The sequence below is a fragment of the Leopardus geoffroyi genome, chromosome A2 (genome assembly GCF_018350155.1).
Source record: "Leopardus geoffroyi isolate Oge1 chromosome A2, O.geoffroyi_Oge1_pat1.0, whole genome shotgun sequence".
Lineage (NCBI taxonomy): Eukaryota > Metazoa > Chordata > Mammalia > Carnivora > Felidae > Leopardus > Leopardus geoffroyi.
The window spans coordinates 95,208,511-95,225,205 of record NC_059331.1 but is presented as its reverse complement, the minus strand read 5'-3'; the positions used below and the strand labels follow the sequence as shown (position 1 = coordinate 95,225,205).

Here is a 16,695-nt window from a genome sequence, read left to right as displayed (position 1 = left end):
TCTGTATGGAGAAAACATATATAAAAGCATGTTCAATAGAATATCACATTAAAATTAACCATTGTGAGAGGTGCTTGGGTGGCTCAATCTGTTGAGAATTTGACTCTTGATATCAGCTCAGGTCTTGATCTCAGGGTTGTGAGTTCAAGCCCCTTATTGTGCTCCATGCTGGGCACTGGATGTGGAGCCTACTTAAAATTTAAAAAAATATGCCCATGGTGGGAGTACTAACTCAAGGAAATTAGAGAGCACTTTAAATCAGGGCTTAATTTGCTGTCTTCTTGATTGTCCAGACCCCCCCCCCCAAAAAAAAGTAATGAGAAAATAGTATCGAATGAACTTAAAAGTATGTCTGATGAATACATTGGAGAGTCAGTTGTTAGTTACCAGAATACACTGTAGGGATTCAAGATTTTCAGGGTTCTTTGCTGTTCCCTCTGCTTAGAATGCTCTTCCTTCCCATGACTTAAGGCCTCTTTCTCTTTAGATCTTGGCTCAAAAGTTTCCTTCTCTATAGAGCATTGTTTGAGCATGCTATTGAAAATTGCAGTGTTTCCCCCCAATATACACATATCCTAGCATTCTCTACCTCTCTTTCCTCACCTGTCACTTCGCTCTGTGCCCCCTGGCTACCTATTGCCTTTCTGAGGTCTGAGCAACCTTGTTGTGGCGTTGGTAAAACACTTCTTTTACTTTATTTCCCCCAACAAGTATATTCCTACAGCAATAGTAAGAAATGAGAATGGTTACTGCTCAGTTTGTCCACCCCCCACTTCTAACCCATCCAACCCTCTCACCCTCGCCACCAAATGATAAAGTAATTTTTCTCAACACTGGAAAGCAACTGAGAAAAAAACTAATAGGAAACTCTGATTAAAGCACATGAGGAGAAAATGATTTTAAGCGGCTGGAGCTGTGTGCTCACAAACAACTGGCTCTCTATGAGGCAGTTTTGCTTCCCTCTTCTGCAAGAACCTGCTTTCCTTAGCAAAATCTTCTCTGGGTAGGTCAAGCCTTATTTCTGAGGGCTCCTTGACTAATGCAGGTGTTTGTTTAATGGTTGTAACGCCTGTCTCCCCGGCTGGATTCGCATGCTTTCATACTTGAAAAGGGTCTCTTTAAATCTTTTCAATCTGTTTTTCCCAGCAGATTAGTAGGAGCATGAGCTCAGGCTCTGGAACACAGGGTAGGGAAGAAGTTTAAGCAAACTTCTTACAGTTCAGCTCTCCATGTAAGTTAAAAACCAACACAATATTTCAGATCTGAGGAAAAGAGAAATGACATCTTTTCTATGCTATGCAGTAAGTGCACATCACAGTTTTCTCGGTCAAAAAAACATAGGCATTTCCAACATGTAACTATAGGCATGGCCATTTACAAGAGTTGGATACATGATGCCTTTTCTGGCACATCTATTTTCCTTCCACTTGACTTTCCACTTCCTTTTCACAGCCAACCCCCCACCATGCCCATTCCAACACACACTGTCCTCCATGCTCCAATTGACAAATTAAAGTGTTTCTGCTGGGAGCTATATATTCCACTGGATGACAGGAGTTCACCATCGGAGTTCATGCAGCTGAAATATCCAGATGGTTGTCATAATTCTTCACTTTACTTTTCAGTACCTTGCTATTCTTTCTCATTTTATCTATCATCAAAACAGTTTTAAAAGCCATCGTCTCCAAAGAATGGAAAAGTGTAGCTTCAAGTAAGGCATTATAAACCAAAACTGGAAATTGTACTTGACTTTAGAAAGCAATTTCTTTAAAACAAATATTGACTAAAGAAAGGAAGTTAACATATCTCTTAAAATGTTTGCCTTTTCTCTATGAATGGGCTTATTTATTAAAGGTTTTGAATAAATATTTATGGAACACCTACTATGTGTCAGACATTTTTCTTGGCACTTAGTATATCTAAAGAAGCAAACTGAAGACCCTGACACTGTGAGAATATACATTTCAGATAGGAATGATGATAATAAACACAAACATAATAAAATAAGTGAATTGCATAGATTATTAGAAGCTTCCTACATGATACGGGAAGCTTTCCCAAATGATGGGGGGAAAGAAGAATGAGAAGACACAGTAAAGAGGATCAGGAGAACAGGAGATGTTGGGGGTGCATTATAAAATAGGGTTACCAGGCAGGTTCTATTGAGAAGGTAACATTCATAAAATGAGTAGAAGAGCTTTTCAGGCTAAAGTAACAGCCAGCACAAAGGCCCTAAGGTGGGAATTTGCCTGGCATATTTGAGGAACATCATGGAGACCAATGTGACTGCAGTGGAGTGAATTCAGAGAGAGGAAAAGAAGAAGTCTCAGATAGGGAACTGAGGTTGGGACACACAGGGCCTAATATACTGTTGTAAGGATTTTGGCTTTCACTCTGAGTGAACTGGAGAGGCTTTAGAAGATTTTGAGCAAAGATATATTCTGATCACATTTAGATTTAAAAGATGCACTCTGGTTTCTGTGCTGAGAGTAGATGGTGGGAGAGACAAGGATGGAAACATAAAAATAGGTTAGGAAACTGGTAATGGTGGTTCAGACCAAGGTGGTAACAGAGGTGGTATTGAGAAATGGTCAAGTTCTAGGTATATGATGAAGACAGAACAAGAACTTTTCTGATGAACTGGATATACAGTGTGAGAAAAGATAAAGGTCAAAGTTGATGCCAAAGTTGTGGCCTCAGCCCCAGGAAGATGGTGTTGCCATCAACTGAGACAGGGACGGCTGTAGGAGGTGCTAGTGCAGGGGCCATATCAGGTGTTCAGTTTTTGACATGTTCAATCTGAGACAACCAAAGGAAGATATGATAGGTCATTACATGTGACCCTGGAGATCAGGAGAGAGGTCTGGGATGAAGAGATAAACTCAGGAGTCTTAGGCATTTAAGTGGTATTTAGAGTCATGAGTTTAGATGCAATCACCACCGAAGTAAGTATCGGCAGAGAAGAGAGGAGGACCAAGGCCTGAGACACAGGAGACCTCCAACTTTAAGAGATCAGGTAGGAGAGGAAAAACCAGTGAGACTGAGAAGAAGCAACTAGTAAGGTTGGAGGAAATCCCAGAGAGTGTGATATTCCAGAAGACAAATGAAGAAAGGTTAAGTATATGAGAAGTGAGAATTCACCATTGGATTTAGCAGTGGGTAAGTCTTTCATGAGTTTGACAAGCACATGTTTCAGTGAAGTAGTGGAAAGAGGCAAAAATTTGATTGAAGAGTATTCAAGAGAGAAAAGAAAGAAAAAAGTCAGAAATGGCAAGTAGAGGCATCTCTTTCAACAAATTATGCTGTAAAGAACCCAAGGGAATGGGTGATGGCTTAAGGGAAAGATGGGAGAATACCTGCATGTTTGGGTGCTACTGGAAATGATCCAGTAGAAAATGAACATTTTAATGATATAAGAAAGAGAAGGATAACTGCTAAAGCAAGTGGGTGAGAAGGGATGGGATTGGGTACACAGCTGGAAAGGCTGGCTTTTGCTAGGAGCATGGATGCTCATCTGTGACAGCAGGTAGGGTAGTGGCATATGGGGGGAAGATGTGAATGTGGAGAGGTGATTGTAAGGGTCAGTGGAAGTTCTCTTCTAATTGCTTCAATTCTCTAGGGAAAACAGGATGTAATATCATCATCCAAGATGATAAAGATTTGGGGAAGAGAGATTGGAGATTTGAGGGGAGAGAAGACGGTAGCAAATAGTCAATGAGTAGGGAGGCAAATGGACTAGAGAGGTATAGAACAGTTACTATAAGCACTAAGGATTGATTGGGTTTGTGCTGATGAATTTAAAGCGAGGGACGCCTGGATGGCTCAGTTGATTGAGCACCCAACTCTTGATTTCAGCTCAACTCATGATCCCACATGCTGAGCATGGAGCCTGCTTTAGATCCTCTCTCTTTCTCCCCCTGCCACTCCCCCACTTACATGCACTCTCACTCTCTCTCTAAAATAAAAGAAGAAACAAAGTGAGAACAATCAGCTTTGTTGTATTCTCTAGCCATGTTAGTTACCCAGGTGTAGGTACCGAGGAGGCAAAGAGTTGGATTTAAGCAGCATTGCAGTTTCACCAAACAAACACTACAAAGCAGGAATGGAGAGCAAAATTGAAGGTGTGTACACGGTTGAATGTTGTAGATGAAATTCAGCTGGTTGAAGGGGTGCCAGGACAGGAAGGGAGCAAGAGGTAGTGAAGAAGTGGTAAAATTGGAGGTCCTGGTAGAGTCAAAGAATTATAGTCAGAACACTAGAGGGGGTGATCTGGAAAGTCAGGAGATGTTGGTCAGGGTAGGATATGTGATACTGAGAGAGTGAGAGTGACATGTTTTCACAGGGGTTGCCCATGGGAATGCTTGACTACAGAAGGGTAGGGCAATGCCACTAGGGAAAAAGAGATCAGAGGTTTGAGAACCCTAGACCTTGAAAGGATCATTCACTGTGTATTGAAATCATTAAGGTGGGGCGCCTCGGTGGCTCAGTCGGTTGACCGTCCGACTTCGGCTCAGGTCACGATCTTGCAGTCCGTGAGTTCGAGCCCCATGTCGGGCTCTGGGCTGATGGCTCAGAGCCTGGAGCCTGCTTCCGATTCTGTGTCTCCATCTCTCTCTGGTCCTCCCCTGTTCATGCTCTGTCTCTCTCTGTCTCAAAAATAAATTTAAAAAAAAAATGTTAAAAAAAATTAAAAAAAAAATCATTAAGGTAACATCCCCAGTGGAAAATTAAGGTAAACAAAGTTACGGAACACTGTGCAATGAAATATTATGCAGTTGTAGAAACAAAATTTTGGAAAAATATTTATTTTTTAATAGTTATTTTCAATGAGAGAGAGAGAGAGTGGGGTGCCTGGGTGGCTCAGTAGGTTAAGCATCTGACTTCAGCTCAGGTCATGATCTCACAGCTCATGAGTTCGAGCCCCATGTTGGGCTCTGTGCTAATAGCTCAGAGCCTGGAGCCTGCTTCAGATTCTGTGCCTCCCTCTCTCTCTCTGCCCCTCCAATGCTTGTTCACTGTCTCTCCCTCTCTTTCTCAAGTATAAAATAAACATTAAAAAATTTCTTTAGGGGCGCCTGGATGGCTTGGTCGGTTAAGCATCTGACTTCGGCTCAGGTCATGATCTCACAGTCCGTGAGTTCAAGCCCCACGTCGGGCTCTGTGCTGACAGCTCAGAGCCTGGAGCCTGTTTCAGATTCTGTGTCTCCCTCTCTCTCTGCCCCTCCCCTGTTCATGCTCTGTCTCTCTCTGTCTCAAAAATAAATAAACGTTTAAAAAATTTTTTTTCTTTAAAAAATGAGAGAGAGAGAGAGAGAGAGAGGGAGAGAGAGAGAGAGAGAGAGCATAGGAGGGGCAGAGAGAGAGGGAGAGAGAGAATCCCAAGCAGGCTCCTCACTGTCAGCACAGAGCCCAACGTGCAGCTCGATCGCACAGCTGTGAGATCATAACCTGGGCCGAAATCAAGAGTCAGATGCTTAACCAAATGAACTACCCAAGCACCCCAGAAAAATATTTAAAGATATTACAAAATGATGAAAGAATATTAAGGGGGGAAAGCCAAGATACATGATTCTATATGCAGTACAATCTCATTACTTTAATAGATATCTTTATGCTTAAAGACTAGAGAGAGATAAAGTCAAATGTCAAGGGGGATTATCTCTATGTGAAATTCATTTTTTCTTTTTTTTTTTAAGTTTATTTATTTATTTTGAGAGAGACAGAGACAGTGCAAATGGGGGAGGAGCAGAGAAAGGGAGAGAGAGAGAATCCCAAGCAGGCTCCACACCACCAGCACAGAGCCCAGTGTGGGGCTCAAACCCATGAAGCTGTGAGATCACGACCTCGGCCAAAACCAAGAGTCAGATGCTCAACTGACTGAGCCACCCAGGCCCTTCATTTTTTTCTTTATATTTCTTGTGATTTTCTAAATTTCTACCAAAAAAGAAAAAAAAAAGTATAGTGACAAAAAGCAACTAAATGGAGTAAACATTATAGTTCTAATGCATTAAATTTCCTAGGAGCATTTTCCAAAATTAAAAAAAAAAAAATTAGCCTGACCCCCACATTTCCCACTGTCTTCTCAATGGTAGTTTACATAGGTTATGTGAAATATGACACAATTTAGTGACTAATGTTTGAATTTTCTTTCATCTTCAGAGGAAGTTTTTTTTATATGATAGATTTTTTTTTTTCAGTCAATTGGGACTCCGGGAATTTGCTTTTCTGTCCAAAAGTTCTATAAATGGATGTTCAGATTTGAAATGATCTTTCCTTCTAGATAGGACAAATGGCTTTTACAGAAGATATGGGAACACAGTAGCTTTGTTTTGAAAGCTTTGAGCATCTAGATCTGGCATGGAGAGCCAGAATGGTTGTAATTTAGGTTACTTCTGCTGCCATTCAAGGCTAAGCTGGGAAACAAGGCTTTTAATGGAGGGATGGAGGGATCTTTGTCCCTTATTAAGCCACATTCTGGCTGGACATTTTTAGAGAGAATGCAGTTAATTCTAAATTTGTAACAAAGTCTGGCTTAAAGTACAGGCAAACACACACACACACACACACACACACACACTCACACTCACCTTCCCACAAGAATGAGTAATTGTCTGTTTGTAAGCCTAGTGATTGTCTTAATATCGTTCCACTTTTACTTCCAGCTTTTTCCAAAGAATTTGTTTCCTGACCTATTAAGAGAAACTACAGGGGAAAAGAAAAAGACTTCCTTTTGACTCTCAGTTGAATAGATTTCAACCAATCCTTATCTGTAACACCCTCTGTGGTGTCATGTGGACAACAGGGTAATAGGTTAGGGAAGATATTATAAGAAAAGATTTAGGGTTGAACTAAATGACATAATCTCATACTGACTCAGCCTGAGACACAAATCCTGTTTACCATTTTAAAGATTTATTTTTAATATGTAAGTTTAAAGAAGAAAACTTTTATTTTTACTTTAAAGCAATTTATAATACAGTTGACAAGAAAAAACTAAAAGGCAAAGATGATTGAACTTTACCATTAAAAGTTTGTGTGTCCAATCTTTTCCTGCAGAAAAGTCTCTGGGGGTAATTTTGAGAGGAAAAACAGCATTTTCTAAAATCTGAAAAAATATCAGTTTTAAACATGAAATTTCATAAATCATAAAGGTCTAGAATCACACTGCTGTTTCCCCATTTCCTTTAAATCTTTGGCATCCTTGTTCAAAAACCTAGTGCCTACAGCCTGGCCAGGGAGGGAGATGAGGATGATCACCTGTAAAAGACTGCCCATATCTCATTTTGCCATTTCCTCTATCCCTAACTAAAAACCACGGCAAGTGAAAGTGAAAACCCCTATTTTTATATCATTTATATTAGACCTTCCGTTCAAAAATCCAAGTTTCAAGTGTCTAGGCAACTTACAGCCCTTCTCATATTAATTCCACTTTTTTTTCATTACACTTTTCTGGTAGCATAAATAGTTTAAAAGGAAGGAAGATCTGAGAATGTAGAGCCCAATCTCACAGAGTAGGAGTGCACGTGACCTACCCAAGGTCATGAGGCTGAATAGGAACACTTAAATGAAACCCAAAAGTTCTCTTCCGTGCAAGTATCTACAATATACATTCTCCCCTTACACACACACACACACACACACACACAGTCCTTTGCAAAGTCTTCAAGTGGCTCTACATTAAGAATTGAAAGAAGCAAAAACTAAAAACTTAGTTATACTTATAGTTACTGGCTCAACCATTTGCCCTTTATAAACTGCAGTTCTTTATTATTTACTTAAATGTAACATTTCAATTGCATGAGTTCAGACACTTTGTATTCTGAGCAATCCTAAATGTACAAATATTTTTAAATTTTATGTTAAGTAAAAAAATCTTGTCTTTGATGTATTAACATTGAATTTTTCTATTTCTTCCCATGCCCATTCATAATATTTCTACTGATTCTAAGTGGAGTAAGAACTTGGTTGTAAAATCCAAAAATGCCAAGAACCTCTGGCTTGTATGATCTAAGATAAATGGAAGTTTGTGCAACTAACATGATTTTGGCAAAAACCTAATTTTGTAACTAAAAGAGCCATATAATTATAAAGAAGCTGTTTATATTAGAAGTAAAAATCTACAATAATAATAACAAGTATTTACTAAGTGATTATTATGTGGCAGACACTGTGCCTTAGTATTTACATGTATTGTCTCATTTAATATTTCCAACAATCCCATGGGGAAGCTACTATTCCTATGCTCATTTTATAGACAAGGGAAATGGAAAAATTATGGAATTTGCCAAGATAACAAGCTAGTAAGTAGCAGAGTTGAGATTGGAACCAGGAAGTCTTAACTACTCCTTCAACCAGATAGTATAGTACAGTTATTAGCAAATTAGAAAAGTATGCTTTTGTGGGAGTTCAGTTTTCAGTTAAATGGTCTGCATACTTAATTTATGGCTGATACTGTGGTTAACACCATATCCCCTTTGGAAATGTTACTTGTCAAGCATAGGAGAGTACAGTAGTTGTTCTTGCTCTTCTGTTCCCAAGACTCATTTTTAAAAATTCCGCTAATACGTTAAGATAGCAATAATGGAAAACATTAATTACATAATCAAACCATTAGGTTAAGAGTCTACACAAACATGACCTACCAACTTTCCAAGCTGATGGTAGAAATTAACGGGCTGATGGACTTTAACCATTGCATACAAACAACCCAACGTGCCCCTGTAAATCATTATTGAACTCATTACTCATTACAGATTGTACTTCTCATTATCATGCCACATGTAAAATCTCAACAAGATTTGCCTGACATCCAAACCAACTCTTATAGCTCAAGCAGCACGTTTCTCTGGTATGTCAGCCTGCTGCAGGTGTTTCTCTATCACAATGAATAATTATATCAAACAAAGACAAGAAATATTCTAAAGCTGACAAAACCACACATCTGAAATCTGTATTTTCTACCTCTTGGGAAATTAAAATCTACAAGTATAGGGGCTTCAGCGCCCATGTCTTGCGGCCATTCCAGGTTTATAAAGAAAGATATTTTCTTTGCAAGCCCAAAGATTGCAATAATACAGGAAATTAAACTATATTTATAGACCGGACACCAGAATGCCAGCATGCTCTCTTAGCTCTCTGAATCTCCCAACAAAAACAAAAACACTAGCAATCAAACGGGTGAGCAATAAATGACAAGTGTTTTGACAGCTCTAGAATACTTTGAGGTATTTTTAGCATATTTCTGAGTCGTATTAGCTTAACCTGTAATAGAATATAAATGAGCCCATATGGCACAGATGTAATTATGTTCCATGCGAGAAATCCCTGTGGTAGGTTGGGGAGGGGAGCCGGGGGAGAAGAATACACCAGCCCCACCCCCCTCCCCATCCTCTCCCCCTCACCACATGTGCCTTCTGGAGGGCATGATTTACACATCATTTGCATTGAGAAGAATATGAAGAAACACAATGCTAACAACACAGTACTGAAAAGGGTAAAAGAAAGATTGGGGCTCCCTAGGGGTGCTGCTCTCTGTGACTGACATCCAGTTAGGAGCAGAGGAAGCTTCCCCTCGGGATCACATTTGATGAAGCGATCTTTGATTATGTGGGCACAGCAATCATAAGGCGTAATTATTATTACTGCAAGAGAATGGGCAACAAATCTCCGGGGAAAGCCTCTGTCACAGACACTTTGCTGGCGCACACTGGAAGCAAATGTTCTCCCAAGGATCATTTTCATTCCAACCTGATATTTAGCTGAAGCTTCTTTGACTACCAGTCATGAAACATTAAATATAGATTAGAGCCAGAGAGATGTTGAAAGTTGAAATTCACCGGAGGTGCACGCTTGTGTCCTTGAGAAACAACCCTGAATGCTGTCCAGATGTTGCATCAGCAAGGCAGAAAGGTCCCAAGCTGCAAGGAAGCCACAACAGAAGAGAGAGGGGGATGTTTAGTATTCTACCGGCCTTCTGTTTGGTTTATTTGTACTACATTAATTTAGCAGAGAATCCTAACAGGCTTTTAGTGGTGGATGTTGCAAAGTGTTCACTATCCCGAAAGAATGGAGAAATGCTTTTGTGCCAAGGAAGGGAGTAATTCAAAGCACGTAATTGATTTTCCACCATTTCAAACTGTGATAAGACTAAGGCCTAGCAACAGAAACATATGTTAGCAGTTTTGTCTGTGTTTCTCAATGAATCCACAAAAAAGAGCCCCCCTCATAACTTGTAGATGGTTAACTTGCTTTGAACATCTCACTATACATTAACAGACACTTGTGGTGGAATTTGGAATACATTGGTCTGCTTTAGAAGAGTTTGCAGAAGGGCAGCTGTACTGTAAAGCAAAATTTATCCCCCAGGTGTGTGTTGGGAACACCTCTTCTGTTTCCTTGTTGAATTGTGGGTGCTGTGTGCTGCTTATCTGGGAGGCTCTCCTGATCCCCACCTGCCCGCCCCCCCCCCCCACACACACACACACTTTTTCAGAACACGAATCAGAGGGAGGCTCTCCTGGTATAAGTTAGAAGCATATAACTCGCGCTGTTCAGGGAAGACGCTTGCTCCCTAGCTGTCCCAGTGAACCAGAGATATTAAATGAGTCACCCTAGAGGAGGGAAATAGAGTTAGAGGAGATAGATAAGGAGATGGGGGTGGGGGGCAGGCAGGATTGGAAGTGAGATCCAGAAATTCCTTGCTGATGAGGGCTGCCAAGTGCTGGCTTGGATGAACAAAGGATTTTTCATTCCCACAGACCTTTAGAAACAGAAGGTACTGGTTTGTTCCTCTTGTCTTTCTAGAAGCGAAGAATTGAATTGAATTGAATGACATGCTAACCCCCTACACCTCACTTCCAGCTCTAAGATTTTAACTTTCTATCAAACTAGCTCACAGGATTTCTGGATCTGTCCCCTACCAAAAAAAAAAGGGGAAAACTAAAAGCTTTGTCTGAAGTTGCAAATCACTGGGGGGTCTCATCATTGCTTCAGGGCCTAAGGTGATCATTAACAGTCTGCAAGGCAAGTGCCCGAGGCACAAGGAAGCAGGGAGGCACAGAGTGACTCTTACCTTATATGCATCCTTCCTGTGAATCACATGGAGGTCACTTTTGCAGTGTTGATTCTTGTGTTTACACTGCTGGTGGAAATAATAGATTTGTGTTGAATAAACCTGAAGTCACATTAAACAAATACAATTCACCAAAAAGGGGGGAGGGGGAAGCCAGTCTCTACCAATTTTTATCAACCTTTGTTTCACTTCTATAAGAACCCTGGTAACTGGGCACAACAGTAACCTCAAGAAATACTGCCATAGTCTATCAATGGAATACCCTTCCTATAATAGTTCTAGGGTGAGGGTGGGGTTGAAGAATGGAATGGGAAATGTCTCACCAGATAGAAGCCCTTTGAGTTGGATCTTAAAGGATGAAAAGGATTTTTCTGGGTGAATGAGGTTGGGGGAGTGCGGTGCTATGGACAACATTCCTACAGTTGGAATGGCACATGCAAACAGAGGCTCAGAATTGTAAGTTGTCAGGAAACTGCAAATACTCTGGTATGGTTCAAAGGTAGTATATAAGAGAGATGTTAAAAGGAGATACTGAAGGGGTAGATGGTGACCATCCTCAGGAGTTTCCTGCTACTGAAGGCTTTTAAGTAGAGGTGGAACAAGGATTCTGCAGGAGCGGTCAGCTCAGTTAGATGGGATTATAGCGATCCCCATGGGAGAGGATGAGCTACTGAACTAGTCCATTAACAGTGTGAATGGAGAATATAGAATGGATAGGAGAGAGGTTAAGGTGGCAGAATCTACTGTATTCAGAATGTGAGGAATGAGGGAAAAGGGGAGTCTAGGATGATTTGCAGGTACGATAAGCAAATAATTGAAATGTCATCTCCACATTGATTATTGGGTTACTCAAGTTACAACTTTTATGTTCTTGTATTTGATTCTCATTTGATTTGGGGAGGCTTGACTTGGAATTCCCAGATAGCCTCTGAGTAGTCAGCAAAGGGAAGGCACACAAAGGAAGGTGTGGGAAGCAGGCATTCATGCCAGGAGACTCAAGATTGTGGACAGTGGGGGAAGGTGAGTATAACCACTTATACAGGCATTTAGGAAGGAACTATAACAAAATGTATTAAAAGTCTTTAAAATTATTATACTTTTGACCCACAAATTACAATTGTGGGAATCTATCCTAAGGAAATGACCCGACTACTCAAATTCTGTGCAAATGTTCACTGCAGCATTATTGTAATGGGAAAAACTTCTTAATGATCAATAATTGAAGCATAGTTACATAATTGCTCCAGAAGTAGTTGACACAGTTACATAAGAGAACAAAATGAATAAAAATTGGAAAAGAGGAGGTAAAATACTCATAATTCACATAAGAGATGGATATCTATATGGAAAACCTCAAGAGAATCAACTAAAAAACTACTATAAGTAATTAGAATGTTCAGTGAAATGACAGATTACAAAATTTGTAAAAAAATGTTCACAATGATTACATATGATACACAGAAAATACAACACAATGAAAAAAATGTCATTTGCTAAAGGGACATAAAATGATTAAAAAACTAAAGAGAAATATCCTAACTGAAAAAAAAATTAAATAGCCTATTCGGTGAAAAAATGATTCAACAAGATAAGGAAGTCAGTTCTTCTTAAACCAAACTGTAAATTTCATAAGCTTCTGAGTAAAGATACTAGCAGAGTGGTGATGGTAATTTCGGGGTGTTTTGTTTTTCTTTTCCAAGGGGCGAAATTATTTTAAAGTTCACAAGAGGGGGGAAGTCATTCAATAACGGCCTGGAGATTTTTATAAAATCAAAAGTAATGGAGACTAACCTTATGCTGCCATAATATTTCAATAAATAAAACCCTTATGCACTGGTAATTAAATATATGGTCAGATCAATGGGAGAAAATTGTAAGTTTGGAGTAGAACTGAATATACACTGGAATTTAGCCTATGATAACAGTCCAGCATTGTTCTGGTGTTAAATTCCAATGAGATGGTGGCCCCTTCAGAAGCAGCCTTATAGTATTTCAAAATTCAGTGGATTTTGAGTGAGTAATTGCTTACTTATTGGGGAAAATTATAATTTGGTTCTGTTCTTTACGATGAGTGTATTTGTGTCAATATAAGGGTTTTTAACCAATTATTGTATATAATTAAATCACCATTTGTATTTGTATGTAACCAGATACCTGGTGAGCAGCATACACGTGACATTTTGCTTAGTGCAGACATTCTTGGGCACCCAAAGAAACAAAGCCATTACATTATCATCTTTAGCAAAAGGTTTGATAGGTGAGGCATTTAAAACTTCTGGCTAAAATAAGGTTTGGGGATTATTAACGGATTTAATTTCTGCAAGCCAGCCCCATGACACATTACCATGGCTAGCTAAGCATTAACTGGATTTTCCATCCGTGTCCCATATTGTTGGGCTCAACCTTAACTTGTCAGCTTGGGCAAATCCCTTAACCCCTGTAAGCCTCAGTTTCTTCCTCTGTCAAATGCAGGGGTTAGGCGAATTGATCCCTCTAGGCCCTTCTTACTCAAAGCTTCTGTTATTCTGGCCACAGCAGCCAGCTACCGTCCTCTGCTGCACTAAGCATAAGGTGAAACAAAAGAAATATGCTTAGTAAAGAACAGTGCGGACATTTTACAGAAAGTGGTTACCACTTAAGAACCATGACTTCCAAGTGTTTTTGAGACTGCAGTTCAGTGTTCAAAAAAAAAGAACAAGAAAAAAAAAGAGCATGCATCTCAATGTTTATAAATGCACTTACTTGTAAATTATACACATTTATTGCTATAGATGTGTGTGTATGTTTATGTGTATATGTATTAAGGTATATTGTAGTGACATGTTCACTTAAACACATCCAAAAATATGAAACTAAAAATCCTAACATTTTTTTCCATACCCCAGTGGATCATGTATGTCCTCTGGAACTGCTACTTTAGAGAACAGAACTGGTTTATTTTTCATTAAGTATATTTAATGGAGAGCTAACTTGTAGGACCCAGAGGTTTTTCTATCTAGTGGCAAAAAGACAAAATACTGAAAATAAGTTTGTTTTTCAGCTTGACAGATGCCACCAACTAATTTGTGGTTGAGAGGCAGCCAAATGATGATTTAAAAAAATACCTGAATCTGAAGTCAGAAACCCATGGGTTGAATCCCCATCTCCAGGGGCTTCCACCACTATTCTTGCATATTAATTCTTTGTGCCTTGGTTTCTTCATGTATTGAATAGAGTTATTATTATATGCCCTACATAGCTCATAGCAACATATATATAGTGACTAGATATATTTATATATTATTGAAACTAGATTATATATATATATATATATATATATATATCATACAAATGTAAAGTGTAAGAATTATTATTACCAAATACACAAATAGCATAAATTCCAACCCACCTTCACCTTATACAACTGTCTTCATTCTTACACACATGTAACCTCACCAAAGAGTACCATGTACTGGATCCTAAATTGATAAATCTTCTATTAGGAAAAAAACCAGAGCATTAGAGTTGCAAACCTTCTGAAAATAATGCTGATTTTCTCATCTTCATAACAAGATTTATTCCCAGGTAAAAAATAGCTATTTTGGTAACAGGGACCTCCTACATGTTCTGTTCACATCCTGCTCCCTCCACCCCTCAACCTTACCATCCAGCAGCTATCCACTTCTCCCTGGCAGGATGGGTCTACCACTTCCAGGGCACTGTCCCATGATCAGATGATCTCTGTGCCCCATTATCACACATATCTGCCCTGTGGCCCATTCTCTCTGAATTCTGCCATCTCCTCCCTGGAAGAACATTATCCCTGGGAACATGATATAAATGCCATTTACTGTTGGTAGGTATGACGTCCTGCCCCAAGGACACTTGCATTTAAGCAGAGAATAGAGAGCTGAACATATCATGTATGAAATAAAAAAATAATGAACTGATGGTTGGATTGTAAACAAGAGCCTGGCAAGTGGTGGTGGGGAAAGCATTTGACTTCAGCTCCCAACTCATCGCCATTGCCTCTATTAATCTCCAGCTCCCTCAGATCTCACCCTGCCTCCCATAATCCCTAATCCTGGAAGTCAAGATCAAGCCTGGGCCCAGGAGACAAGGACTACAGCACGTTTGGCAACTGTTTTTCCCTACAATCAGGTGGTGGGACTCAGAATAAACTGCTGTTACATTTTCTCCAATTCAGGGGAGCCCACTACTGGGCTCCTTCATTGTTCCTTAATCTCCCTGGATGTCAATCTCCCTGCCTTCCAACTGATGGCAGCTAAGATTTATTGACCACTTGCTATGTGCCAGGTTCTATTGTAAGTACTATACATGTTCGAAGTCATGCAATCCTCACGACCCTGTGACACTGAAATTATATATCAGAATGGAATATCCAGCTGAATATCAATCCTGGGCACAGGTACTATTAATATCCCCATTTTAGGGGCATGAGGGTGGCTCAGTTGATTTCTGTTCAGGTCATGATCTCACCATTAGTGAGCTTGAACCTGGGCCCAGTCTCTGCACTGACAGCTCAGAGCCTTTTTGGGATTCTCTCTTTCCCCCTCTCTCTGCCCCTCCCCCACTTGCTTGAGTGTGCATGTGCACACACATGCTCTCTCTTTCAGAAGTAAATAAATAAACATTAAAACATTTCCATTTTAAAAATGAAGAAATATCCTTTTATAAAACAACTCCTTTTATACAGCATATAGCTTCTACTATATGCCAGGTGCTATTACAGGCCCTATGTATACTCCTGTGAACACAATACAAAAAAACAACCCTCAGAGATCTTCAATTATTAGGAAGGTTAATAAAGATAATTTTTAGGAAGACTTTTGGCAGAGATCTTAAATCAGACAAGACAGCTACTTCTGCTGCCAGGCCTTGACTTTGCAGTTGATAGCTGCTTATCAACTTTTGTAGAGTAATCAGACTTCCAGTGGACTGGAGGCCTGCTTCCTCTCATATGCAGCATCACCTCCAGCTTTATTTGCACTCTGTGGGCTCTGAGGAACCAAACTGCTGAATCTCTTCTCTCTCACAAAGGAATCCGTTCAAGGAAGTGGGCTTGGACAATGGCAGAAGACTGTGTAGTTTTATCTGAACGAGTCATATGGACAGAAGAGAGGTTGATTTCCAACAAAGAAACTTTTTAGAAGTTATAAAGTCACTTCAAAAGAATGAAAACAAAACAAAACAAAAGCATGCTTTGCACTGGAAACTCCTAGCTACATGTTAGAATTCACTAAAGACAAAACCTCAACTTGGTTTAAAAACAGAAGCAACTTCTCTTTGTGAATATAGAACAAAGTAAACTAGGATCTTGATCTTGAGGGTACTCTATAAAGAAATTTTCTACCATTAGCGTCTTGATAGGACTTAGGTGGCCAGTCATGATGAAAAGCATTGTGTTTCTAAACTTGACTCCCAGGCTTTGACATAAAAATGTCCCTTTGGACCTTGAAAGCCAACTATCTCAGAGAGAAGGCACCAAAGAGAGTAAACCTAAATAACTAACGTGGGGTATACCATAACTGCTGGGACAGCGTGACAATGCGGAGCAAGGTAGGGCACTTTGGGGTAGCAGGTGACTGATGAACAATTTGCAGACAACTTCCTAGGCTATAACG

The 16,695-nt window shown here is 39.7% G+C and overlaps 1 long non-coding RNA gene across 1 annotated transcript; it reads right to left on the bottom strand.

Annotated features, from left to right (window-relative positions):
- Positions 1–7,755: 7,755 nt before the first annotated feature.
- Positions 7,756–11,140, bottom strand: LOC123607538. The gene is made up of 2 exons (XR_006716776.1): positions 11,072–11,140; positions 7,756–9,917 (listed from the first exon to the last, which is right to left on the bottom strand). It is a non-coding gene; the product is annotated as an uncharacterized LOC123607538 (long non-coding RNA).
- Between the last annotated feature and the right edge of the window lie 5,555 nt (positions 11,141–16,695).